Consider the following 26,616-nt stretch of genomic DNA (forward strand, 5'->3'; position numbering starts at 1 on the left):
GCCAAGGGGTCGGCCAAGCCCGCCTCCAGGCCGGGGTGGGGGTGGGGTGTTGGAGGGTCTGGCCCGCAAGGTCCTCCTGTGACGGGTGCTGCTGGCTGCGGGGAACGTGGAAACCCCAGGTTGGGGGCGTCTCCCCGAGGGCTTATGACCCGGCCTGGGGCGAAGGGGCCCTCGCCTGCCTGCGTGGGCACGACTGGGCCCTGTGCTAGCATTTGGCGGTTGGGGGTCCTGACCTTGGGGGTCAGGCCCGCCGTGAACTCCCAGGCCTGGGTGGGGCTGGGGTTCAGGTGGAGGGCGGGTGGGCTGCGGTCTACCAAGTGGCCTGGTGCCAGCCTGTGCCCAGCCCACTGCACTCTCCCTTTGCAGGTGAGGCCCGGGTTCAGAGGCCCAGCAGATCCTCGAGGCCACACAGATTGTGGGCGTGGGGCCACCAACCCCGTGTATTTTGAGGTGCAGAGAACCAGGGTGCCACTGCCGAGGCCCTACAGGTGCCAGGGCCCCAGAGCCTGAGCTGGGAATGCGGCATCTTGCTGTCTGCCCCAGACCGTCAGTGGGGAGGGGCTGGGCAGGACTGGCCCAGCCATTATGGTCAAGGGGCAGGGTTTATCCCGGACCTGCTGCGGGCCTGAGCACTTGGCGAGGGGCTGTGAGGTCAGAGTAGAAGGCCCACGTGGTCCTGACACTGGGGGCTGCTTGCCGGGATGGGGACGTGGGACACAGATGTTTTCCACGCAGACAGGTCCATCTCACCGGCACTCATAGTGTCCATGTCAGAGCATGGACCAGTGAGTCTGTGTGAGACCCCAGCGTGCCGCTGGCACCTGAGGACACAGGGCTCTGCGGTCAGGAAGGGCTGCCCAGGTGAGTGGCGATGGACGAAGGACACACGCTCGGTGGGAAGGCCGGGGCCCGGCCCCGTCCTCCTCGGCGCCGAGGTGCCCGCTCTGTGCCTGTCACCCCACCTGTTGGCAGTAAGGCAGGTGCCAAGCAGCTGGTTGATCCTGGACTCTGTCCTGCTGAGCCCCACTTGTACCTGGGACCCTCTGCCACCCCGTAGGTGCTGGGTGGGCTTCCCAGGCTGGCATGGGCAGCCCCAGCAGTGCCCAGATGGACCTGGTAGGTCTGGAATTCTGACTTGAGGGCCCGGTGGGGGGCGCTGAGGGAGGAGCCGGTCCGGCCTCTCTCCTGGCCCTTCCCGCCCTGGCTGGCCCAGCCGGACTCGGCCGTGCCTGTTGCCCTGTGCCGAGGTGGCCTCTCCTCCTGGCGTGCACGTGTGGCTGCCAGGACTATGGGGAATCTCTTGATTAGAGGACAGAAAACCGAATCCCGTGGCCCAGGCGGGGGTGGGGGGACACTTCCTCCCTGGAGAGGCCCTAGAGATTATGGGATTTCTACCCGCCCCGCCCTGGGGAGGTGGCATGGGCAGAGGGCCATCTGGCTGGCGGGGCTGCCTTGTCACTGCTCTGGTGAGGGGTTCCTTCTATGAGCCTGGGAAGCCACGTGTGGGCTGGGTGGCCCTGGCGTGCTGCGGGGGGAGGACTCACGTGCCTGGTTCGGGTCCCCGCTCAGCCCTTCGCAGCTGTGTGACCTGGGGCAGCATCTCATTCTCTGAGCCTGGACTTTGTCATCTGTGGAGTGGGGTGATGACACTTACTTCTAGGGTGGTCATGAGGGTGAACTTAAGGAGGGTCGGAACTTTAGTTCTCGCCGGGGAGCAGGGAAGAGCAGTGGCTGGGGGCCTCCCTGACCCTCAGTGTCTGCATCTGCAGGCTGGGGAGAGGAGTTTCTTGCTCTGGTGCTGGGGGGCCTGTGAAAGGCTGCCCCTCAGTGCTCTGCGGCACCCAGTGATGGGCTGGGCCACGGGGGGAGATGCGGGAGTTCTCCCCTGGGAGGAAGTGCTTCCCTGGGAGGGGCGGTTTCAGGGACCGCTGGTTCCAGAACCTTCTGGGGCCCAGGGATCTCCCAGGGCCAGGAAGCGAGAGCCGTTGCCAGGTGCAGCCTTGACGCGGACTTGGGGCTTAAGTCCCTTGTCCAGTCCCCACTGGCCTTTCCCTGCTTAGTGTCCTGGGCAGGGAGGTGTGTTCAGGTGGGTGGCTCTCTGGTGGGTGGGCTCGGGGGCCCGGCGCCCCAGCCCGCGCCCCAGCCCCAGCCCCAGCGAGCACGGCCCCAAGCCGTGGAAGGGTGTGATTCCGGGTTTGCTTCTTCCTTCAAGCAAAGAGGATCTTTCGAAACTGTGGGAAAGAGCGTTTCCTCCCCAAAGCTGGGTGCGGGCGGGGGCTCGGTCAGCAGATGTGACGTCCCCGGCTCCCTCTTGCCCTTCTGCCCTCCTGCCTGCGACACTCACGGGCCCATCGCCGGCCCTCGTGGCCCCACCAGAGTGGGGTGCTCAGGCCTGTCAGCTCTCCCCGCAGACCTGGCAGTCTTCTCCCTCTGGGGCCCCACTGGCGGAGCAGAGCCCCGAGAGGTCCCTGCCGGGCCGTGCCGTCTGTGTCCCCACCTCTGAGCCTTCGCGCGTGCTGTTCCCTCTGCCTGGCGGGCCCGCCCTGCCCCTGCTCCGATTCTTTGTCCCAGCAGCCTGCTTCCAGTGCCACCCCACCTTGAAACAGTCCCCAGGCCTGCGCCCGACGTCCCTGCCTTCTGAGGGTCCCTGCTCCGTGCCCCAGGAGGGGATCTGGCCAAGCGTGGACGAGCCCACCCTGTCCTGCCCCAGGCCTCCGTGTCCCCGGCCCCAAGTGGGTCCCTTCCGGTGCTGACAAGTGAGGATGCTGTGGCTTACGTCCCGCCGAGGGGGTGCTGGGGCCGGGAGGGCCCGGGAGCTGGCTGTCTGAGCTCCGGTCTGGCCCGGGGGTGGGGGGAGCTGGGCGCCAGCGTGCTCAGCTGCCTGCCTGCGCTGCTGGAAGGGGGTGTGATTTGGGTCTCCCCCGCCCCCGCCCCGGGCTTCTGACTCAGCAGCTGCAGGGTGGGGGAGACCGGATCTCTCGACAGAAACCCCGACCCGGGGCACCCATGGCCCAGATTTCTTTTGTGAGTGTGGGAAGTCGAGCCCTAGGTTCCTGCCCGGCTTCCCGGCAGGAGATTGGGTTGGGCTGGAGCCAGCTCTGGGCTCCGGGGCCCACTGCTCCCCTGGCTCCTGGCCTACCTCCCTGCCCTGCTGGACTGCCCTTTCCCCTGTGCACCACCCTCTGTGGCTCCCCAGTGCCCGCGGGATGAAGTTCTCACTGCCTCCCAGCCCTGCTCTCCTCTGCCCTCCCTGCGCCCCTTTGTCCTCAGGAGCTACGCCTGCTCCCTCCTCTGGGTCCTGCCCATGCCGCCCCTTCACCCTCCAGCTTCCTGTTCTGCCAGGTGTCTGCATATATTAGGCCTCCTCCTGGACGCTCCCCTGGGGTTAGGTCCTCTCCACCCCACAGCCACAGTGCCCGCTGTCCCGTTGCCCTGCAGGCAGTGATGGATGTGGGCTTAGAGCCCTCATCAGCGTCAGCGCTGGCCCCGTGGTCAGACAGTGGATGTGGCGTTGGGGCGAGCGGGGGGTCGATGCCAGCCGCGGAGGGTGGGCCTGCCTCCTGGGGCTCTGGGCCGTGTGGAGTTGGGGTCTGGCGTTCACGGGGCCTGTTGCTTAGGCTGCTTGAACAGGAGGGCTCTCCGCCCCGGTAGAGCATTTGGTGGTTCCTCTTTGCCTGGAAGATGGAAGCGGATGCGCCCCAGCGGGTGAGCGCCCAGTCTTGGCAGGGCCTTGGGCAGAGGCCTCGGTCTCCTTACCTGTCAGGTGGGGATAACTACTCCCGCTGGGGTCCCAGAGCTGAGGTTCTGCCCAAGGAATGGGGCTGCTGGGAAGGATGTTGAAAGTTTGGGCCAAACCTGGAGATGGGATTTTCGTGTCCCCTGGGCCGTCAGCGGTGGGGGCACCTGGTAGGCTCAGTGCCCTTCCAGCCATGCCCCGGGGCCAGGATGGAGCTGGCCAGCCAGGGGGGTTGGCTCCTGGGGTCGAGAAGCCATTGTCCCTGCCTCAGTGGCCTCCCGCAGGCAGCGGCCAGGGCCACGGGCTTGGGTCTGGTGGGGAGGCATCTCTGTTGCTCTGATGTGTCAGCGTCTGATAACAGCTCTGGTGTCCCCCCACCCTACTCTGCCACCCCCGGCAGTCGCCTGCTTGACCCCTTAAGGTATTTGTGAAACATCAGCTAGGAAAGGCTCTCCCCCCGCAGCGGGGAGGGCGAGGCGGGAGAGAACAATTGGAGCTGAAATTAATTGTGCTGTGTGCTTTTCCTCCTGTCCCCTCTCTCTGCTCGCTCGCTGTCAATGCATAATGCATGATGAGGGGAAGTGAAAAGTAATTAGAGACTCGACTCTCGGCCAGGTTCATTCATGACTAAATCTGGGTCAACTCCTGGCACAGATGAGCGCACCGCGTGGTGCGATGGTGGCAGTGGTGCCGCACCTGCTTGGCAGGCTGTGCTCAGATGCCCCTTCCTACGGGAAGCCCTCCTTGATGCCCCCCTTAGGAGGGCCTCCCCCACACCCACGGCCCCGTGCCTTGTGCGTCCGATGGTGTCTTTTCTCCACCTGCCCTGTAGGGACCGTGTTGCCAGTAGGGGGCGGCGGCTTGTCGGGGTGGGGCACGTGGGGGTGACACCCAGAGTGATGTGATGGCGTCGGGCCACACAGCGTCTCCTTGAGGTGCTTTTTGCTCACTCGTTCTGAAGCACTTGACCCTGATCACGCTGTGGTCTTTATGCCCCTCCCACGCTGCCGTGGTCCTCAGGGTGAAGTCCCAGCCCCGGGCCTGTCTCTCATTTCTTCCCCCCCGGGGGACCAGCTGTACCGATCTGCTTCCTGTTGCTAGAATGTTCCCAGCCCTTCCCCTGCTCACAGCCTTTGCACATGCTGTTCCTGCCTCGGAGTGCCCTTCCCCGGGTCGCCCTGCAGCCACCGTTGCTCCTTCCGGTCTCACGTGGGTGTCGCCCCCGTGGACCCCCGGGCTGCCGTGGCCTTGGTTCCCCCCACGGTCACCCTTGGCCACCTGAGCCTGTTCTTTCCTCCTGAGGCCCTGTGCATCCTGCAAGCGACTAGCTGGCAGGGCTCCTGTCTGTCCCCTGACGGGGGCACGCGCGCTGGGGCTTCGGGGTTCCCAGGGACTGTGGGACCTGCCCAACTCCTGGCGCCCCCTCCCCAGGCCTTCAGCACAGGGGGTGAAGGAGGAAGGTGGCTGGGGGCAGGGCTGGGCTGCCCAGGGACGAGCCCCCACTGCCGCTGCCCCGCCCCCTGCCGCCTGCCCGCAGGCTTGTGGAGCCTGGGGTGGTGGGAGGTCTCGGGCCTCCCCATTGGGACGGTGTCAGGGTGGGGTCATAGCTGGGCCTGCGAGACCCCATGTCATAGGGGGGAAAACAGGTCCGAGGGGAGGTGCTTTGCCTGACTCAAGGCCGCTGTGGGAGGCGGGGGAGGTACTGCCTCTCGGCCGCACTGGCCAGAGCTGGGCCCTGGGAGAGGATCTTGGCTATGGGGGCGGGCCCTGTGCTGGGGGGAGGGCCCTGTGCTGGGGGGGAGGGCCCTGTGCTGGGGGGGGAGGGCCCTGTAGTGGGGGCGGAGGGTCCCGTGCTGGGGGGTGGGGTCCCGTGCTGGGGGGGAGGGTCCTGTGCTGGGGGGGAGGGCCCTGTGCTGGGGGGGTAGGGTCCTGTGCTGGGGGGTAGGGCTCTGTGCTGGGGGGGAGGGCCCTGTAGTGGGGGCGGAGGGTCCTGTGGTGGGGGGGTAGGGTCCTGTGTTGGGGGGGAGGGTCCTGTGCTGGGGGGGAGGGCCCTGTGCTGGAGGGGTAGGGTCCTGTGCTGGGGGGGAGGGCCCTGTGCTGGGGGGGGAGGGCCCTGTAGTGGGGGCAGAGGGTCCTGTGCTGGGGGGGAGGGTCCTGTGCTGGGGGTAGGGTCCTGTGGTGGGGGAGAGGACCCTGTGCTGGGGGGGGTAGGGTCCTGTGCTGGGGGGGGGTAGGGTCCTGTGCTGGGGGGGCGGGCCCTGTGCTGGGGGGGAGGGTCCTGTGCTGGTGGGGAGGGCCCTGTGCTGGGGGGGAGGGTCCTGTGCTGGGGGCGTAGGGTCCTGTGCTGGGGGGGAGGGTCCTGTGCTGGGGGAGAGGGTCCTGTGCTGGGGGCGTAGGGTCCTGTGCTGGGGGGGCGGGCCCTGTGCTGGGGGGGAGGGTCCTGTGCTGGTGGGGAGGGCCCTGTGCTGGGGGGGAGGGTCCTGTGCTGGGGGGGGTAGGGTCCTGTGCTGGGGGGGAGGGCTCTGTGCTGGGGGGGGAGGGCCCTGTACTGGGGGCGCAGGATCTTGTGCTGTGGGGGAGGGTCCTGTGCTGCGGGGAGGGCTCTGTGCTGGGCAGGGAGGGCCCTGTACTGTGAAGAGGAGCCCTGGCTGGCTGTGGGGAGGGTCAGGGGCCGGCACTGGGGAGGCGACAGGCAGGTGGAGGTGGGGTGGGAGCCTGGGTGTCACCCTGGGACAGACCGCGTGGAGTGGCTGCGTGCAGTGCAGGGCAGAGGAGGAGTTAAAGGCTGAGGGAGGCAATAACGTGTCTAAGTTTTCTGTGTGATTTAATAAAAATGCAAATCACTGGGTGGAGGACACCCCGCCCCCCGCCACGCTGCTGACCGAGTTTAACTGCGAGCTCAGGGTGGTCAGCCTGCATTTGTCTGCGCCCCCCAGCGTTGTCCCAGGGGCAGACAGCGCGCCCTCCGCCCGGATGGAGGGGAGCTGGGGGGCGGGGGGTGGCTGTCACAGTGTCGGTGCGTCCTCTGAGCGGGAGGGCCCTGGAGGAGTCTTCCGTGGCCTAGTTGCTCAGAGCCGGGCTCGCCTCTGAGCTCCACACCCCCACGTCCGGAGGAGCACGGGGCCTGCGGTGATAATGGCCGAGTCCTGGGTACGTGGGATGACGCTTGAGGTGAGGCTGTAGGACGAGAAGGGGCAGCCAGGCAGAGACGGGAAGGAAGAGCTTTCCCAGTCGCGGGGGCAGCATGTGCAAAGGCCCTGAGGTGGGAGTGAGCCTGACCAGGGCAGGTCAGCGCAGAGGCTGGTGTTGGATGGCGGTCAGGTGGGACAGGGGTAGTGCCGGGAGAGGCAGAGCCATGTGCGCTCCAGTGGGGCTCTGGGCCTGTCCCACAGGGGAGGGAAGCCCTGGCCGCTGGTGAGACCAGGCCCAGGGGCAGGGGTGGGGTCCTCAGTCCCTGAGGAGGTGGCGGCTGTGGGGATGGGGGAGTCGGTGGGTCTGGGCTGCAGTTAAAGCCACACCCAACAGGCCAGGGCTGGGGGCTCTGGGAATTGGGGTGCCCGCGAGGTTTGGTGAGAGGTGGTGCTGTTTGTGGGGGGCTTGGCGGGGGAAGAGGCCGGAGTCCCGAGTGGTCCGTGAGGCCACACAGGGCCGCGTGGAGATTGGAAGAGCCGGGGACGCTGACGTCCAGTCTTGGGAGAGAGACTTGGGAATCTGGGGCCTGTGGTCAGAGCGTGGAATGTTCTCGGTGCAGCCCTTGGTCAGCATGAGCAGGGGCTCGAGGGTGGGAACAGGCGGTAGGGCAGTCGGAGCGGCGTTTCTGGCGCGGGGAGCACAGTGTCCGTGGAGGGCTGGGTGCTCGGCAGGGAGCTCCCCGTGGGCGTGAGGGTGCTCTCTGAGCCCAGGGCGGTCGTGGGAGCGCCCTGCTGCAGGTCAGGGTTGGCCATGGCTGGGGAGCCATGTGCTGATATCGGGGACTGTTGACCCCTTCTTGTCTGTGGGACGCCCCCTGACCCCGGTGCTCCCCTGTCTTCCTGAGATGGGCCGCTCCTGCACGTCCAGACCCTCGCCCTGTCCCGGGTCCATCCGCTGTCAGGTGTCCAGTCCCACCAGGATGCCTCCCAGGGGTGCTGGGGCGCGGGGCAGCTGGGACCTGGGTGGGGGGCTCACAGCCCCCGAGTGAGAGTAGAATTCTGAGCGTGGTGCCCAAACGCTGGCCCCCCGGCCTCCAGGAGCACCTGCTCCTGGACCTCAGTAAGGCTGCGCCCCGGACACCCGCTCCGCCCAGCACCCGTGGGAGCTGCGGTGTAGCGCCAGTGGGCAGAGAGGCTCCGGGGAGGGGGCAGGCATGTCGGAGACCCAGCTGTGTCGCAGGCAGTGAAGGGAGTGCCTGTGCTGAGGCGGTGGGTGATGTTTGGTGTTGCGCCGCCGCCAGGCAGGGACCTGCACTGCCCCTGGACTCGTGGTGGGGATGGGGGTCCCCTGAGTGCTGCCCCGGCCCAGGAGGGCCCGCATGGAGGCTCTCCCGGGAGAGGGGGTTGGCCGGGCCTGGGGCTGCCGCCTGCCCCCACCTGTGATGCTGTGCCCGGACGCCTGCTTGGGCAGCTCTGGGCAGGGAGTGACCCGGCCCGGGTGGAGGGCTTGGTGGGCTTGGTGAGTGGGGAGTGGGGGGCATCCCTGATGGGGCAGGAGAGAGCAGACAGAGACTGGCCTGTCTGCCCGGAGTGGGGGCTCTGAAGTTGGGGGCTGGTGTGTCGGGGTTGAGGAGCCTGGCCAGGGAGGGGGTGAGGGAGAAGCAGCCCCCTCTGGTGGGCTGGGACCTGACCTGGGGGCCACGGGTGGCCCGATGCCCACATGAGGTTTGGTGTCTCAGGGTCTGTGGGACCGAGCGGGCCGTGTCTCTTGGTGTCGGGCTGCTGCAGCTGGGGGTGGTGGCCACAGCGGGTGGGCTGGGGCCCGCGGCCTCTCGGTCCCTGGGGCTTATTATGTGCAGGGAGCATTAGGGGACGGGGACCAGAGTCTTAGGTGAGCGCGGGCGGGCTGGGCTGGCGGCATCGGAGGCCCCATGCTGGACTCTTTGGGTCTTCGGTCCCCCCTGAGGCTGTGTGTATCTCCGTGTCTGAGAATTTGGCCATATTCGCTTTGAGTGTGTGTCTAGGGTGTGAACCCAACGATCACAGCTCTGCACGTGATCCCGCAGGGCCGAGCTCCTGGGCCGTGCCCACCCAGGACGGCTGCTCAGAGGCGGGCAGGGCAGCTGGCTCGGGGCGTCGGGCAGGGACACAGCTGGCGGCTGGCTGACAGCACACACCAGCGTTCTGCCCGTAACACTGTCCGCCTCCTGCACTGCTGGGCCCCCTTCCCCGGGCCCTGGACTCACGCCTCTGTCCGGGGTACGCGCGGGTCCAGGGTCAGAAAGAGTGGCTGCGCCAGATGGCTGGGCGGGTGCATCTGCCCAGTGATCTCAGGAGGGGCTGTGCTGATCGCAGGCTTTGATTAAACGACCTGTCCAGGCCGGCTGGGCAGCTGGTCAGTGTCAGGCTCGCCCGGCAGGATGCGTGGAAGCTGCCACGGTGCTGCAGGGGTGGGGGAGGGAGGGGGAGGTGGGGGGATGGGCCTTCTAGAGCGCTGGGGGCGCTGGCACTGCAGGGTGGAGGGCCAAACACACCACTGGCGTTAGAGACCCCCGGCTCCTCTGAGCCTCAGTTCCCGCAGCTGTAGAGGAGGCTGGCCATCCTGGTCTCGCAGCTGGGTCAGCGGCTGGGGGTTCCGCGGGGCTGCCTGTGGCGGGGTCATCCTCCTCAGAGGCCCGTAGTTTCCGTCCAGGGTCTTCCCCTGTGGAGGGCACAGCGGGCAGCCGGCCAGCTGCCCAGGAGCGATGGTGCCAGGCCCACGGATGTGTCCTCTGGCCGTGCTCACCGTGTGGCCTGCGCAGGAAATGGAAGGACCTTGCCCTCGGTGCCCGGCCGGGCATGGTGGCCTGGTTCACCACCCCTCCCACCCAGGGGGCTGCTCATCTGGAATGTTTTCACCCTCTGTTCGGAGGCAGGCGGGAAGGAGGTGGGCCGGGGTCCTCGCCCACCCTGCTGCACGTGGGGACGCATTCCGGGGAGCTGAGTCCTGGGGCCCCTCTCTCCGGCTCTGCCTCCTCATCTGTACTGTGCGCTCCGTGAGGGGGCAGGGGCTGCACTGCCACCGCCGGAGGCCGAGTGTCACACGCCTCTCTCACCTGGCCGTTGCCGTGCTCCTCGGTGACGGTGGGCAGAGGCCCTGGGAGGGCGGCCAGGGCCTCTCCGCTCCGCTTTAGTATCCCCGCCTGTAAAACGGGGGGCTGCCGACTTAACCATCACGAGAAGCGTTTGCAGCCTTGAGGTACAAATGCCCGATCATGAGGAAGTGCTGGCGTCGGGGGCTGGGCCTCTGATGTTTTGCTTAGGAAACGACAGTGCTGGGGACAGAGCTGGTTCTCCTGGAGCAGGTTGGACTGGCACTGGAGGTCCAAACATGGCAGGTCTGGGACCAGGAGGCCTGGGGGGACATTGCTGGTGACCTTGGGCCCCCGTGTCCCCCTCCAAGGAGTCACCGCCCAGAGGCCTCCCCCCCCCAGCAGTGGAGTTTGTGATGCACCAGGGCAGGGTGCAGGGGAGGGAAGAGCCTGTGGACCCAGGCGGCGACAGGGTGCTGGCTGCGGGGCGGGCAGGTGTCCAGCCCCCGCCCTCACCTCATCACCCCAAACTCGGTGTCCTCCCAGCTCGGGGAGCCCCTGGAGAGGCCAGGGATCCTACCCCTTGGGAAACGTGATCCCCTCCCTGGCCTGTGAATATTTCATCAGCGGATTAAAAATTGAAGCTGAACCTTCGTCGCCTGCTCCGAGCGGGTGGAGGAGGGGCGCCGGCTCCGTTTCAGGCCCGTCTGAGTATTTTTTTTTTGATGATGGAGTCTCGTCAATTAGGAAATGACACTGCTGTTTAAAATGCCGTCGCGCGGCCTCTTTAATTAAAGCCGAGGTGTGATAGCCAATCTGGAGCCGTGAATGAATGTTTAAGCATCAAATGAGAGGTGAACGGCGCCCGGTGGGGTCTGTGAGAGTGGGTGCGCGGGGCCTCGGGGAGGTCTGGGGCGGCCATGCAGAGGCTGTGGGCCCGGCCTCTCGGGGGCGGGGTGTGTGGCTGGCGTGTGTTGGTGGGGTCGTTCTGGTCTGTGTGTGGCAGGGTGGGGGGTGGTAGATTCTGGTCTCTGTGTGCCCATGTGTGAGTGTGCAGGTGTGCACGTGTGTCAGGACGGGGAGAGCCTGGGGGGCTGAGGTCTGGCTTCCTGTTGGTCAGGAGGCCTGATGTGTGGGGAGCTGGAGCCCTGACGGCCCCGCAGGAGGGTCCCAGGAGTGATGTGTGAGGGGCTTGAATACAGCCAGGGGTCAGTGTTCTGGGCTTGAGGGCCTGGTCCCAGGGCTGCAGTGGGCTTTGGGCCTGCCCAGGTGTGTGATGGGAACGTGGCGAGGCAGGGGGCAGGTGAGCCGCCCCCAGGCCTCCCGGGCCGTGGGGCAGCCTAGACGTGGATGGACCCTGCCACTCCTGACGGGAGGGTCGGACACCCCAGCGGGCTTGGGCTGGGGGATCCAGCCAGGCCTGGTGGCCGCTCGCCAGGGCCCACCTGGGGTGCATGAGGGCCCGCGGGTGCGTCTCGGGCACCAGGGAGGGCTCAGGGGTCCCACTCCGGGCCCACAGACGGGCGGCCCAGGGCTTGGCAGCACCACCCTGCCCCTCCCCACCTCGCCTCTGCCCAGCAGCGGGCAGAGGTGGCCGCGCGCCCAGAGCAGACCGTGCGAGGCTAAGTGTCTGGACCACCCAGCCTCCAGCCACCCTCTGCTGGGCCTCCCTTGTTTTCCTTTGGCGGGGCCGGCGCTGATCCCCGGCTGCCGGCGGGCGCTGGGGGCCGCGTGCCCCAGCCACGTCCTGCAGCTACCTCCTGACTCAGCGGCAGTCTCCGCTGCGAAACAGAGTCAGGGTGCGGATGTCATGGGGTCGACCGAGGGGCCGAGTGCGGGGCCAGCACGGGGAGTGGCTCCACGTCGGTCCTTAGCGTCCCCTGCACGTTGTATGGGGCGCAGAGAGCGGCGCGGTCCTCTGGGAGAGTGAGGTGCCCACTCCATTTGCGCATCCCGGGGGTCGGGGGCAGCTGCGTGGGCTGCAGCGCCTTGGGCACGTCGACCCCATCTGCTCATCTTCCCCAGCCCAGGGCAGCGGGTCTCAGCGCGGTCTCCCCCGTCTTCCTTGTCTCCTGGGGGACGGGGCCCCCACTTCCTAGCGTGGGCACTGGTTGCACCCGGGGAGGCAGAGGGCAGTTCGCGCCCTGGGTTCTCCCCGTGTTGTTGGGCTGGGCCCCGGGCGCGTGGGCTGGGAGGGTGAGTGGACTGGCCGGGGCCCTCCAGGGTCTGCCGAGTTGGATCCCCTTTTGGCACTGGTGGCGGGGAGGGGTGGGCCCACAGCCAGGATTCCGGGGCCCGAGGCGACGAGGGCAGACCCTGGCCTGAGCCGGCTCTGCTGGGGAGAGGGCATGTTTATTTTCTTAGGCGGATTTAAAGGCTGCTGGAATTGTACTCACGAAGGTCCCCAGAAGGTGGAATTTCTGACAGCCCTGGGTGTGGGAGGCCTGGGCCTGGTGGACAGACGTGGAGGGGAATCTGGCGGCCTGGGCTGCATGTGTGTGCATGTGTGCAAGTGGGCACGTGTGTGTGTGCGTGTGTTCGTGCTGCCGTGTGTGTACATGCAGGGGTGTTAGGCTGGTCTCCCTTCGCGTGGCCGCCCTGGACAGTCCCCGCTTTCAGCAAACCTTCCCTTGTGTTCAAAAGAATTCAGACTCTACCAAGTGATACCCTGTCAGCTTCTTGGAACGTGTGTGTCCCCAGTGTGTCCAGCTGGGCCTTCCGGTCCTCCTGAAGGTGGTGGCCTGGATACAGCCCTCCTGCTCCAGACCAGCAGGTCGCCTGCCCTCCCGCCAACCCCTTCCCAGGGCAGGAGGGCTGAGTGCCCTCTGGGCAGTGATACCAGGCCTCGGGAAGGGAAGGGGCCATTCCTCCCTGAAGCCTTCCGGTCCCTTTAGAAGGTGGTTTGTTTCCAGGGCTAGGTGTACCTGTTTGGCGAGCCGAGCCGTCTGTGACTTGGCATGCCTGACGTCTCCCTGGTGATGTTGGAAAGACTCATGGACAGCTCCAAACACATCTCCGAGCCACGCCGAGGGCGCTTTTAGAAAGCTGTGTCTGCTTTTCGGGGCAGTGTTCCACAGGGGCTGCAGGGGATGGGGTTGGGAGAGCAAGAGGTACCGTCTCGGGGAGCAGAGGTCACCAGGCCCCTGGAGCGGGGACTCAGGTCTGCCCCAGCCCACAGGCCCCAGCCCGCAGGCCTCTCTGACTGACTGATCGTGGCCGCCAGGGGCTCAGCGGGAGAAGTTCTGGGGCCTCGGCGAGGTGCAGTGATGGCAAGCAGGGAGATCAGGGGCAGGAGAGGTGCGTGCCGCGCCGTTGCCGTCCTGGGCCTGCCGGCGTCCGCAGCTACTGGGATGGAGCTCTGTCACCAGGAGCTGAATGGCGAGGCCGTGTCCGTGGTCATCATCACTCCTCCAGAATTGTTCGCCGATGCCGCCGCCGGTTACTCTGCACCCCCCCTCCTTGAACAGGCTGGCGGGAGAAGGCCTGAGGGATTTGTGAAAGTGACCCGGTCGGAGCGTCTCACCCTGGCTGCCCTGACCCTAACCCGAACCCTCCCTGCCTTGCCCTCCTTTGAAAGCAGGGGAGCCTTCAGAACTGCCGGTGTCCAGGCCACGCCCTGGACCAATTAGATCAGCAGCCTTGGGGGCCGGGCCTGGGCCCTGGGGCTTTTCAGCAGCCCCTGGGTGACACTGATGTGCAGGTATCATTTGGGCCAGGTGCTCCCCAGTATCCTTCCTGTAACTCCGTGTGTGTGTGTGTGTGTGTGTGTGTGTGTGTGTGTGTGTGTGTGTGTGTGTGTGTGTGTGTGTGTGTGTGTGTGTGTGTGTCTTCCTTCCCAGGAGATTTAAATCTTCAGGAGCTCTGTTGTTGGTCTGGGTCAGACCTGGCCCCATGTCCCGGGCCCTCCACGCTCCTCAGGTGATGATTCCCTGAGTCCCTGATCCGTGGCTCCCGTCCCGCAGACCTTTGCACGCTGACTTCCCTGCCAGTGCCCGTGGGCCTTCCAGGGCCGGCGATGGGCGTGGGCATGTAGGGACTGAGGCCACTAGGAAGTCGCCACTGGTAGTTGGGGAGCCTGCCTCAGTGTTATGGGGTGTTTGGGCCAGAGGGACCCCCCAGAGACTGGCTCCCCTGCTCTGAGGAAGCTGTGCGAGCAGGGTGTCTGTTCCAGGAGTGCCCGGGACCCGTGATTGCAGGAGGGCCGTGCATCCTTTCTCCTGCCCAGGTTGGCCTTTGGGGTTCAGGGTGGGGCTGGGGCCGGGCCACCCCCTCCCTGCAGGCAGGAGCCCTCCCCTGTGCCTGGCTCCCCTCTGCCTCTTTCTGCCACGGAGTCCATCCTCACCTGGGGAAGTGCAGGCCCAGGTCCCAGGCTCTGTGCTGTGGGTCCCCAGGGTCAGCGTGAGCGATGCCTGGCGGGCTGGGCATCTGAGCTCCGCAGCTGGGCCAGGCGGCCAGTCTGACTTGTAGGGGGCAGGGAGCGCTGGCAACTGAAAGGCAGATGGTGAAGACCAGCCGGGCCGTCGTCCGGGGTCAGGAAGATGTCGGGCACCTCCCCGCACCCCACCCCAGTCTCAGTTTCCTGATCTGCCCTCGGGAGGCTGGGAAGGTGAACGGTGCTCGTGGCTCAGCCACAGCCTTGGGAATCACTGCTTGTCAGTTTTGATTAATCTTCGCTTGTTTGGGCCGCACCTCTCGGGTGGGGTGGGAAGGGAGAGGCACAGGCCCAGAGTTCGGGGGCCAGCAGAGCCCGAGAGGAGGGATGGGGTGGTGGCTACCTGCAGAGAGGTTTGCAAGGCGTCCTCTGTGGCCAGAGCTGAGTGCTGCGAGGTCTGGGAGGCCCGGACCCTGCCCCCCTGAGGGTGGGGGAAGCACCGACCTCTGCCCTCGCTCTGTTCTGCAGCCTGAAGGGCGGTGGGTCCTTGCAACACTGCAGAGGCAGGTAGAGACCTGGCCCGTTGTGCAACCTGCAGCTGTGCGGGGAATTCCTCCCAGGGCCCTGGCTCTGCCCTGCCCTGGAGTCTGCATTCTTTGGAAAGCTTTGTGGCTCCCTGGTCCCAGGGGAGCAGAGGCTGTGAGGGTGTCAGATAAGGGTGTCAGCCTAAGGGTGTCAGATAAGCCCTTGGGGGGGGGGCTGACCACAGTCGGGTTTGGGGGACGAGGTCTGGGATGGCTGCTGGACCTGGATGCCTCCGAAGAGAGGAGGCAGGGTGGTGTCCCCACGGGGAGCCAGAGTGGGGTCCACCAGAGCTCTTGCTGTGGGAGCTGGACTCAGGCTGTCCCAGACTAGGCCTCCTTTTCCTGGTGACCGGGGAAGCATGAACCCTGCTGGCCTTTGCTCCTTCCCTGCCACCCCAGACGGTCTGGGACGGGCTAGGGGCCTTCTCGGGAGGCCGACCCACCTTCTCCCAGCTTCCCTGCCCCAACCCTGTGGGGCTGGGTAGGCTGGTCCCGGGTGGGCGGCACAGCGTCAGGCTTTTGGGGGTGCCCCCACTGGGGAGCAGGGGGCCACAAGTTACTCAAGTACTCCGAGCCTTGGTTTCTTCATCACTGAAATGGAGAGAATAAGGCGCTGCCTCGCTGGGTCTCTGTAGGGTGGGTGGGAACGGTCTGGGTCACGCTGGGAAGATGGAGCACGTGGCGGCGGGGTCTGGGGTCCCCGGGTCTGGCCTCGGGCTGGGCTCACCATCTGGGCGTGAGAAAAGATCCCTGGCGGGTGGGCGGGCCACGGGGGCGCGAGGGTCCCCACGGCGGGCTCCTCTTCAAGCCCGTCCCCCAGCCCTGCTGATGAGGGAGGGGACCCTGTGCACAGAGGAGGCTGGGGGGGAGTGGGGCCCTCCCCGCCCCCAAGTGACGGCCCTGCGTGCCGGGCGCACGGGGGTGATCCTGTTCGTGACTCTTGGACCAGATACCGCTGGGCTTCAGACGGGGAGGGTGGACTTTCTCATCAGGGTCCTACTGAGGGGAGGGGGGTCACAGCTCGGCTGGCGGCACGTGTGCCCACACGGCCGGGAAAGGCCTCCCCTCGCCCGGGACCTGCTCAGCCCGGACCCTGATAGAGGGTGTCTCCCGGGGCCCCCTCACCTGCCTCCTTCCCCACCTAGCAGCCTCAGGGCCCGAGCCGGCCTGGGGAGCAGAAACGAGACACAAAGCAAAGCAGAAATCCGCCCCCAGTCCCCCCACCCCGCACCTCTGCCTGCTTATCTGCGGCCCAGTGGCCTGTTGCAATCGCTCGCTGGGGGCCGGGTTGCATAACGCGTTGGAGCAGATAGTCGCCCGGCGCTGGGTCGTCCGGGGCAGTTGGACGGGTTTGGATCTGGTCCCCGGTGGAGGGCCTGCTCCCCGGGAGGAGAAACCAGCCGGAGTCGGCTGCTGCGGGACACGCCTGCACCCTCCTCCCCGCTCCCCCGGCCCCGTCCTGGGGAAAAGCGGGCTCTGCGGGGCCGGGGAGAGGCCTGCACGGAGCTGGGTCTCGCCTCAGCCCCTGTCCTGCAGCTGTGTGACGTCAGGCCCTTCCCGCCTCGGTTTCCTCCTGGGCCCGGGTTGGAGGAGGGGGTCTGTCCACAGGAGTTGTGCCAGGCCCCGGACGGCTGGGTCAAGGGGAGGGCGGGAGCCGCGGAGGCCCTGGCGACCCCACGCCCGCCAGGCCCCCTGAGGCCCGGGGATGCAGTGGTGGACACGGTCCTGAGCGGCGTTTAGGGAGGGAGTGCGCCTCCCAAGCAGCAGTCGGCTCTCTGTTAGCCAGAACGTCCCAGGACGCGGACCTGTTTCAGAAATAAGCAGGGCCACCCTCAGGGCGGAGCCCACGTTCCTAGAAAAGGGGGTGTCAGTCGTGCTTCTCTGTAAGTTGACCAGTGTGGCCCTGGCAGCCTGTGACCTGTCTTACCAGGGGATGAGATTGTGGCGGCAGCTCGTGGCAGGCCCGAGGGCAGCGGGGAGAAGCGACGGCCGAGGAGGAGGCCGGGGGCGGCCGCAGTTATCCACGGTGCCCCGGGAGCACGGGAAGGCCGGCGGGAGCACGGGCCGTGGGTGGCCTGGGGATCCTTCGGGACGCATGGCAGGAGTGAGGTGCGACCCCTGCGTGTGTTTTCGTGGACAGACCCTGGTCTCCTGCCTACCCGAGGGTTGTGTCCTTCAGAGGGGTCCCCGTGGGAGGCCGTGTGTCACTTCTGAGAGGGTTGCCGCTGGCCACCCTGCCCCCGACCAAGGAAGGAGCCGACAGTCACTGCTTTCCCAGGTCAGGGCCCAGACCGCCAAGTTCTGCCCAGCCCAGGCTGGGTGTCCTCACCTGGAGACTGTCCTGGCCTGATGAGCCGTGAGCTGGGCAGGAGGCCACTTTCAGGCAGGAGGTAAGGCGAGGGCTCAGGGTCTAGTTGGGGCGACGGGCAGGACGTGGGCAGCTGCAGTCCAGGGTGAGAGGGACTCCGTCAACCTGGGCTGGGGTGGAGCTTGGGGGAAGGCTTCCTGGAAGAGGCAACAATCTGCAGGTCTAGATAAGGGAACGGATGGGGGAACAGCATTTGCAAAGGCCCAGAGGTGAAAGGGGACTTCTGGGTTCTTGCGGGGAAGTCAAGGCCTGAGCCTGGGCTGGCCCCAGAGGGCCTGTGCCGGGTCTGGACTTGACCCTGTGGGAACCCTGGACGTGTTGTATGCGGAAGCTAACAAGGTCCAGTTCCCGAGAATTCTCCAGGAATCTGGGTTTCCAGGCTTCCCTCTGGTGCTGTTTCAGTAGAGCAGCGCTGCCCGCAGGCTCTCCCTGCCCTTGTTGTCAGCAGGATGGGGCAGGACCGCTCAGCCCTGCCCGACACACGCTGCTCTGGGGCAGGCCTGGGCCAGGGCTGGGGTCTCCGCGAGGCGGTGGTGGCAGCCTCGGGAATGCCGGCAGGTCTGAGCCTGGCCTGTGTGTGAAAGCGTGCTGTGCATGAGGGCAGAGGGCCAGGAGCCCCGCAGTTCACAGTTCACTGCTGCGGGCTCAGGGAGGGAAGGGGAGGGGGGTGTCCCAGCATCCCCTAGAGCTTAGAAAAGCGGAAGGAAAGAAGGGGTGCGGGGGAGCCTTGTGGGCCAAGCTAGAATCACCGAGAGGCTCACACCCCACGTTGGGGGGGATTTTCATTAAGCCTTGTGTCACCTCCCCCTTTCCAAGGCAGAGGGGCCCGTTCAGTTCAGGGAGCGTTTGAGCACCTCCTGGTGCAGGAGAAGTTTGGGGTGAGGCCCAGGAGGAAACAGGGTCTGCAGCAGAGAGTGGGGGGCCTTGGGGGGCGGGTCTCCCAGGCTATCAGTAGGGACAGGCGAGGAGAGTGAGGTGTTCCCTTTGGGCCACTTCCCCGCCTAAGAACCAGATTTGAAACCCACCAGTCTCAGTGAACATCTGGGGAAACTGAGGCCCAGCAGTGGATGCCCGAGGCCACGCAGAGCCTGGGAGGGCTGCAGGGCCCAGGCGGCTTTGATGGGGCTCCCTTGTCGGGGCTGCCCTGGGGCCTCTCGTGTTTTGGAGGGCACCTCTGCTCGTTATTCGCCAGTAACCAGCTAATTAGTCATGCGGGGGGTGCCTGCTGCCCCAGGCTGCCCCGCCCCGGGCACTTTTTTCTTCTGGCTTCACTCCCTTTCCTTCTCCATCCCTCTTGGCTCTCTGGCGCTCCTGCCCTGCAGCGCCTCGCCAGCTCCCAACCCCCCATCTGCCCAGCTCCCAGCCCCCAGCCCCCCAGCTCCGTGGAAAATGAATTCCATAAATCGTCATCCTCATTCTCCTCTGGGCTCTGCGCCCTCTCAGGGGACACTGTGTATGCCTTTGTCTGGAGGGTGCTGGGCTGGGGAGAGTGGGACCCCAGGGGAGGAGGCTGGCCCCCACTCTCTCTCCGTGGGCCTGGGCTTGATTTTTCCCGAAGATTGGTTAAGAAGGACCCGTCACTCACTCTGCTGAATAAGTAATAAAAAACCCAGTAATCGTTTGTGGCCTGAATCCCAGGAGAGGGCAGGTACCTGTGGCTCTGGGGTCAGAACCAGCCGCGGTGGAGCCCTGGCGGGGGCAGGTGGCAGGCGACCCCTCCTGTGGCCACCCCCCGCCCTCCCCAAACACACAGCCATGGTTCGGGAGGTCCTGTGACAGCCCTTGGTGCCTGGCCGACCTCCTGGCCACTTTTCTCATGGGCTGCTTCAGGCCATCTGTCTAGCTGGGCAGGGCAGCCCGGGGGGCTCTGGTGGGCCTGGCCTCTGAAGGGAAGGAGCTCACGCACTGAGGCTCCTTGTCGCCCCACCAAGGCTAGGCAGAAGGTTCTGGGGCCTCCCGGGGTCCCGGGCTGGAGAGGGGGCAAGGAGCCAGGCAAGGCGGTTGAGCCGGGGTGGGACTGGCGGTGCTGAGTGCCGCGTCCGGTCCTTCAGCCGTGATCCGGGCTGGGTTTGTCATGGCCACTTAACGCCCCAAGAGGCAGAGGTGGCAGGAGCCCCCAGGCTCTTACCTAAAGCCCCTGCTCTCACTGTCTGGCCAGGGGGTGGGGGCGTGTGTGTGGGGGGGTGGTCCCAGGGTCCCCAGGCCCGGGCTGGGAGCCACGCGCTGCTCTCGGTGGCCTTGCCCAGGCTGCGGGGTGAGGGGTCGGCGTCCGGCCGCTGCCTGAGCCGGTGACGGGCTGCAGATTCCCGTGTGGTCGGGGCCAGGGCCGAGCTGGCAGGAAGCAGCTGTTCCTTCCCCGCTCCCACCCGTGCTGGTCACGGGACCGAGCTGTGACAGTGAGGCCGGGTGTGCCCTGTGGCCTTGCAGAAGTGCTGGGTTCGAGATGGCATCCCTGAGCCCGCCTCCTCGTCTGGAGGACAGGCGGTGGGGACGACGTGGGTGCCGTGCCCTGCCCAGCACCCCTCGTCCAGACGCTGCTTCCAAGCCTGTTGAAAGGTCTTTAGCAGCAGAGGGGCCCCCGCTTCGGTCCCAGGGTCTGACTTGTCCGGGGGCAACCCGGGATCCGGGACCACCCAGGGAGGAGTTCTGGCCAGGACGTCCTTGAGGGAGTAGCCCCATTCAAGGCCTGGGGTCCCTGGGAGTGGGGCTGCCCCCGGGCTGGGCCGAGACCTGGGACTTCGCCTGGGGAATGGTGGACGCGGGGGACCAAGGCGGGGGCAGGCCGGGCGGGTGCCGAATGGGGCTGTTGGGCAGGCTGGGCGAAGGGGTCCTGGGCTGGGACCTGTGAGAGCCCCAGCTGAGCCCCATCTTTGCTCTGGTCTGGGGTCTGGGAGCCGCCTCCGGGTGGTCTGGGAACCCAGGAGGCCTGGCAGGGTTTGTGAGGTGCCTGGCTCCGCCCCGGCTCCCTTTGAGCCCGGTGCGGCCAGCGCCTCCTCTGCGGGCTCCGCTCGGAGTTTATCTGATGGGAGCGAGCAGCCTTTCGGTGTCAGACTTGACTTTGCCATGTGTCCTGGCATCTGTCTCATCAGAGTAACGCGGTGACCATTTTGCTAATTTGCTCATGAACTAATTAACACTGGAGCTTTCTCTGGGCCTGGCACCTGGTCTCAGAGCCAGAAGGAAACTTGGAGAGCTCACGTCACGGGTGGGGAGACCGAGGCCTCCCTCGCGGCAGGGCGGCTGTCCCCGCGCTGGCCCTGACGCCATCCGGGCCTGCGACCCACTGTGTGCAGTGGCCCATTTCAGGACCTGCCCAGCTGTCCTGGCGCCTCGGGCCCCGTGGTCCCTCCTCGCGTCACCCCCTGCTACCCACGCCCCCACCCCCCGTCCCTCTCGCTCTTTCCAGCCCGAGTCCATCCAGGGGGTGCTGGGACAGCCGTGGCCAGAAGGTGCAGGTGACGGAGGTGCAGGCGACGTGCCCCAGCTCTGGCCCCCTCCCAGCCCCGAGCTCGCCCCTGGCCAGCACTGCCTCTCCTGGACGTTGTCCCACTGCCCGAGGGGGTCAGGGGGGACGTGGCTCTGGAAAGTGGGCTCTGCTTGTCCCTGCTGCTTGGGGCAGCCCCCGCTCGTGCCTCAGTGTCCCCATCGCCGCTGGGCTATCGCCCGCCCCGGCCCCGCGTGTTCCTTGCCCGATCTGCCCCCCCGGCTCCTGATCGTCTCGTGTATGGGGGCCAGAGGTCTGTGCGGGGCCGGGGCGTCTCCCGGACCCCTCGCGCCCGCTGTGGTTCCCGTGGGCGCTCCCGCAGCCCCATGTCTCTCCCTCCTGCCCCAGGCAGCGTGTTTTGGTGGCTGGTCCGGGGTTGCCCCCAGCCTTGCCCGGTTGGGCTTCCAGAGGGCGGGAGTGGAGCTGGCCGTGTCCCCACTGTGCACCCAGCACCCGGCACAGCGCTCGCGGCCGCGGGTGCTCTGAGCGAATAAACGGTGGTATTCGAGGTTGCAGAGCTGCCTCCCAGAGACGGGCCGCCTTCTCTCCCTGGGGCGGGGGCCTTGGGGCCACGTGAGTTGTTTCCCCGAGCAGGAGAGACCAGAGATCCCCAGGGGTGAGCCTCAGAGTCTGTGTGGAGCCACTCGTCTCTCGTGGCCAGCTCCTGGCCGGGGTGGACGCTCCTGATGATGGCCAAGCCTGGCCGTCGGGGCTCCAAGCGGGAGTTGGGGAGGGGTCTTCTCCTCCGCCAGAAGCCCTGCCTCCCCGCCTGAGCCTGGCTCCCACACCATGTTTCTCGGGCCCGAGGCGCCCTCCGACCCGGCCATCCCATCCCTCCCCAGCTCCCAGCCCCGGTCTGGGCGAACGCTTGCTGTCCTTAGTCAGAGAAGGACGGGGATGGCCGCAGGGCTGGCGCCCCTCCTCCCACCCCCTTCCCTTTGACAGGTCTGGGACGGTATGGTCACCCTCCCGGGGCTGCAGGGCTCTGTCTGTGGTGGGGAGCCTTCTGGGGGTCTTCGTGTCTTGTGATGGGCGTACTGTGAGTGATGGCCGCGGGTGTGTCGGCAGCAAGGCCTCGCTGCTCCCTGTTTCTGCACAGCCTGGTGGCAGCAGGGCCGGCCTCAGAGGCGGCGTCCCCTCCCCTGGGGAGACAAGCCTTGGGCCCAGGAGGCACCGGCCTTGTCTGCCCACCCCCTTCCCTGCCGCAGGGGAGAGGTGGAAGGGGGTCCATTTAGAGGATCAGCTCATTTCACGGCTTACTGGTTTCCCATCTAAGCGCCCAGCCCGAATGGGCCAGGGGTGAGCCCCAAGATGCTGCGGGCACAGCCCTCTCCAGCCTCAGTTTCCTCATCTGAGAGGGGAGGGGCGGAAAGGAGAAAGGAGAAAGCTCTGCTGGGGGCCTGTTGGCGTGCTCCTTGGCCCTCACCCTGCAGGGGCGCCTGTCTCCGCCGTTGCTGTGACTTGCTGGCAGCGTTTCTAGGCAGGCGCCGACGGGGCACGTGGGCAGAGAGGGTCGTGTAGAGGGGACCCGGCGAGCACACCTCCAGGAGCCCGCGTCCTGGGCCGTGCCAGGTACTCAGCGCACGGTCACGCTTGGCTGGCGCGGCAGCAGCCGCCGTCCGCCTGAGCACAGCCCTCGGAGGACGGCCCCTCGCTGCACCTTCCCGACGGTGAAAGCACCGGGTTCTGGGGGGCCGCTGGGCCTCCTCGCGTCAGGGGAAGCGCCCACCTTCCAGCAGGTGCGTGGGAGGGGCAGGGCGCCGGCTTTCGGGTGGTGTGAGTTTTGGGTAAACACAGTCGCGCCCTTTGCGGAAACCTCGGGCGGGAATGTTTTGTCACCTCCACTTGCTTTAGCAGTTTGGGGGGGAAGAGCCTTTGCTGAACTTCACAGCCAGAGAAAAGAACGGCAACCCCCCCCCCCCGCCAAAGCCGGCAGCCTGCGCTGTGGGCGTGGTTACTAGGGCACCCCCCTCCCGGACCGGTCTTCTGCCCTGCCCCCCCCCCTCCAGCCTGCTTTTCTAGGTTCTTCCACCGGCGGGATGTCATGGATCTTTCTCCCTAAATCTTGAGCTGAGCTGAGTTTCCGAGGTCCACGGCGTCTTGCCCAGACCTTCCAGACCAGGGTGCAGGAGCCGTGAGGTGGGAACCCGTGTGTCCCGGCAGGGCAAGAGGTCCACGAGCTGGGATGTGGGCCCTGGCCTTTGAACAGGGCATGAGGATCTCCAGGTCCTTTCTCCTTTCCGCCCCCTCCCCTCTCAGATGAGGAAACTGAGTCTGGAGAGGGCTGTGCCCGTCCGAGGTCACCCCGTGGGGGCGGGCAGTCCCGCAGCATCTGGTGGGGGCGTGTCTCGTGGTAAAGGCTGTGAGGTTTTGGGTGGGCAGCGTAGCCAGGGTCCGGGCGCTGGAAGGGAGGAGGTGGGGAGCTGACAGCTCCCGGTGGGGGTGGGGTGGGTGCGTGGCCAGGGGCTGCTGACGATTGTGGCTGGCTGCACACGGGCCTCGGGAGAGCCCCCCACCCCGTGTGCCCTCTCTCGGGGTCCTCTCGGGGACTCCTGCTTTAGACAAAGAGGTGGAGACTCGGTCACAGCCACTGGCCTGCTGGTGCGCGGCCGAAACCCTCTGCCCCACCAGCTGTGTCCCCGGGGGCGGGGCAGCGGTACCTGGGCGGGTGACCAAGGAGGCATCTGGGTCCTGGCCCTGGGTGCGCTTGGAGTGTGGGCCGACCCTGCCCCTGCGAATGGGGTTTGGCAGGTGTGTCCGCCCCTGAGACACGCAGTGGCACCCGGTTGTGGTGTGAGACTGGGCGTTCTTGGCCCCTCTCTGGGTCTCACGCCGGCCTTGGTGTGGGTGGCAGGCCCTGGTGCTGTGCGTGGCCAGGCCCCCTGCTCTTCCTTGCTTGGGGCGCTGGGGGCCCAGTAGCTGGTGCTGTGTGCGGGGACTGGGGCCCTGCTGTCCCTCGGTGGGCCTGGGAGGGACCGGTTTACATCTGACCCTGGTGGCTGCCTTGGCGGGGGTGGCTCCGAGGAGCTGGGCGGACTGGGGGAGGGGCTGTTGGCACACTCCATGGATGCAAGGGAAGATGCTTTGGGCAGAACTCACGCCGTTCATTCATCTTGCCTGGATCAGGACCCAGCTTGGGGCACGGGTCCCACGCTGGGGGGCTTGGCTGGTGGGGAAAGGCACACACACAGACGCTCAGCATTGGTAAAGCTGGGCCTCCGTGTGAGCCCGTGGGTAGCCCAGAGGTGATGGGTCGGGTCAGGGGCTCAGGCGAATTACCTCTGGGAGCATGGCTCTCTCTTGGCCTGAGCCTTAAGGCTGTAGGATTTTGTCTGGCGCCAGCTTCTTGCACCCCTTCCTTTCTGGGGGGTGGGGTTGACACTTGGCCAGCATCTCTCAGGCCAGGCCTTGCGGACCGTGCTGTGCCCGGTCGCACAGGAAGACTGAGGCTGGGAGACGCCAGGCCCCGGCGGGGAGGCGGCCAGGGAGGGACTGCGGTCCTGGGGGCGATTCTCCGGCGTCGGCGCTGCCTGGGTGGTCCCCTGTGCATGCCCTGCACGCATGGGGAGGGGGCGAGGGCCTTCCTCTCCGCTGCATGGCTCACCGCCCCTCCGGGCCCCAGGGCCTTGGCACGGGCTCAGGAATCCACAGTGATCTCCGGCCGGCTCCAGCTTCCTCGGCAGGGCTGCTCCTGTGCTCCCCCGGCCCCTCTGGAACTCGCTACCTCTGGTGTCAGTGACAGAGCGCCCGGCTGCGGCGGGCTCCTAGGGCCGAGGGAGCGGCCCCCTCCCCGGCACCAGCCACAGCTGCCCCAGCCCTGAGCATCCTCGGGCAGCGTGAGGCCGGCCCTGGGCCAGCGCAGCAGGGCTTGGCGTGGGAGGGTGGGGATCAAGCGTCCCCCACCGGTGGGCTTGGGCCTCGTCCCGAGCCGGGCCAGCCTGGCCTGGGCTTCTTGCTTCCAGAAGCTGCACCTGGAGATAATAACAGTGTTGGGGTCTGAAGGGCCGGGAGGGGCCATCCACGGACACATGGGGAACTGAGGCCCGGAGCGGAGGATCCCTTGCCCGAGGCCATGCAGCGCCCTGGGACCAAGGTCTGCCTCTTGCCTCCCTGCCCTTGGAGGGGGTGGCTGGGTGGTGGTCTCGGGCCTCCGTGGCAGGTGGCACAGAGCAGTAAAGGAGCCAGCTGCTCATAGACGGGACGTGAACCTTTGCCAAGCTGTCGGGCTGCCAGGGAGGGCGTGGTGGGCTTCTCTCGGCCGGTCTTCGAGGTGTGCCCTGGACTTTGAGTTTGCCTGGAGTGCAGTCTCCCGGGCCTCGACTTGCCCAGCTGTGCGGTGGGCCCGTGGGAGCCCACGCGCCCACTGAGGGGCAGAGACGGCCTTCGCGCCCGCAGTGCCCGTGCTGCCTCGTGGCAACCTGTTGGCACCTCTGGTTCTGGCGCCACCCAGGGCCCCGGCTCAGCCGGCACTTTTTGCTGACCGTGCAGGAACTGCTAATGAAGCTAAATCATTCCCAGAGCTCCCTGACATCAGTCCACGGGATGGGCCCTGCCGGAGATCCTTGCTGATAAGACACTCCCCGCCGGCTCTTTGTAATTTGTTATTAAACAACCCAGCTCGTTCACCCTGTGGAGGTACCGGCGTGAGCGCTGGGCTCCAGGCCCGGGCTGCCCGAGCTCAGCTGCAGCGGGTGTCGGCCTGGGTCTTCTCCGTCTCCCGGGACTCGTTCCACCGTCTGAGGGGCAGCGGCAGGAGTTTCCTCGGCTTGAGTCCCGGGGTCTGGGGTTGGAGGCCCTCGGCCTGGGGAGCACCAGCCCGTCTCTCACCTGGTTCTCGCTCTTCAGTTACGGAGGCTCCTTTCCCCGCTTACCACGTGTGTAAGATATGGGGGTGGGGGGTGGAGGTGGAGGAGAGGCCTTAAGTTGAGACCTCTCGCTGGGCCCTGTCCCCAGGCGCCCCTGTCCCTGCAGAGGCCTCCTCCCGGTGAAGGAGGACACGCCGGTATGTGGTCCAGTCCAGTCCGGGCTCCCAGTGCCCGGTGCCCCCACCGGCTCAGCAGACGGTCGGTCGGGGGCTGGACGGAGGTGTGACCAGGCCCCCAGGAGGAGGCGAGGCCCCTTCCAGGAAGATGGGAGCAGCTCTCACCCCGGCCATCCCAGGGCTCTGGTGAGTTCGGCCCCGAGGGCCTGGGGCTTCCCTCCCGGGGCCAGACGGCCCCTGCCTCGGGGACCTCCCGGTACTTGGATGGGGTAGACGTGCTCCCTGCAGGGTGAGGGGCCAGGCAGCAGAGAGTGCGGAGCGCTGGCTGTCTTTCTGAGTGAAATCGGGCTCCGTTCCGTGGGCGGTGCACACGCGTGTGTGGGTGTGAGGGACGAGGGCCTCTGGGGTCCTGTCGCCCTGTCCCTGTGAGGTCCCCACGCCCCCAGCCCAGTCCAGGGTCTCCTCGCCCCTCGGGTGCTGACTGGGTTTGGGAGTTACGGGCCTGGCTCTGAGGTCCAGCCTGGGGTGCCTGGGTCCCTCTCGGCCAAGTGACCTCGGAACGTCCTTTTCCCTCTCCGGCCAGGCGGGCACCGTCGCACAGCTGCCCTGCCGTCCCCTGCAGCCTTGAGGTTCAGAGGTGGAAAAGGAGGTGCGGGCCGGGGGCGAGGCCCCCTCCTCCCAGCGCAAGGCCCATTAGCCTGAGACCTTACACCTCTTGTTTACGCACAGTTGCGCACGTACACATGTACGTGCATAGACATGCGTCTCCGCCTGCGGCGAGCGCGGTGTTCAAGGCGCTGCGTCCCACCATGCATAACACTCTCCTCTTCCCTCTCCGGCTTCCAGACTCTGCTGGGTCTGAAGACCTAGCGGGGTGCTGGGTTGGGGC

General features: G+C 66.8%; 1 protein-coding gene across 3 annotated transcripts in view; it reads left to right on the forward strand.

The window, feature by feature from the left end:
* RXRA (retinoid X receptor alpha) overlaps positions 1-26,616 on the forward strand; it is a 96,062-nt gene that overhangs the window by 14,870 nt on the left and 54,576 nt on the right. The window contains exon 1 of one of the 3 annotated variants that reach the window (XM_070045663.1): positions 25,893-25,913. The exons of the other annotated variants lie outside the window; for them this stretch is intronic. The gene's annotated coding sequence lies outside the window, so the exon portion shown is untranslated. Of the gene's footprint in view, positions 1-25,892; positions 25,914-26,616 lie in introns of those variants that run through there. 3 annotated transcript variants of the gene reach the window in all.

This window comes from Globicephala melas, chromosome 6 (genome assembly GCF_963455315.2).
Source record: "Globicephala melas chromosome 6, mGloMel1.2, whole genome shotgun sequence".
Lineage (NCBI taxonomy): Eukaryota > Metazoa > Chordata > Mammalia > Artiodactyla > Delphinidae > Globicephala > Globicephala melas.